The sequence below is a fragment of the Penaeus monodon genome, chromosome 24, assembly GCF_015228065.2.
Source record: "Penaeus monodon isolate SGIC_2016 chromosome 24, NSTDA_Pmon_1, whole genome shotgun sequence".
In the NCBI taxonomy this organism is placed as follows: domain Eukaryota; kingdom Metazoa; phylum Arthropoda; class Malacostraca; order Decapoda; family Penaeidae; genus Penaeus; species Penaeus monodon.
This window is the reverse complement of record NC_051409.1, coordinates 6,114,176-6,114,538: the sequence shown is the minus strand read 5'-3', so window position 1 is coordinate 6,114,538 and position 363 is coordinate 6,114,176.

Sequence of the window (363 nt, the reverse complement as noted above, 5' to 3'; positions counted from 1 at the left end):
ATCATCATAAGCTTCTTAATATTATTCTTTTCGTATTGATTTCATCATTATCCTATATAAATATAGGATGTAGTATCTTTTAAATGCATCATTAACCCTTACAGTCACCATCACATTAGTTAACAAACTCTTCAACATCGGACTCTACTTCCCCCTCCGTCATCCCATGAGGGAAATGGAGTAAGGGGGAAAGCGCGTGACGTAGTGTTTGGATGAAAACATGAGTGTTATTATTTATTGGAGGATCTCTGCCAAAAATATTGAGTGTTACGTAAATCTCGCTTCTTTCACTCCACGGACACAGTGCTTGAGATTTATGTAAGGTGCTCGGTGTTGCAGTTGCTTTGATCTTCTTTCGCAGGT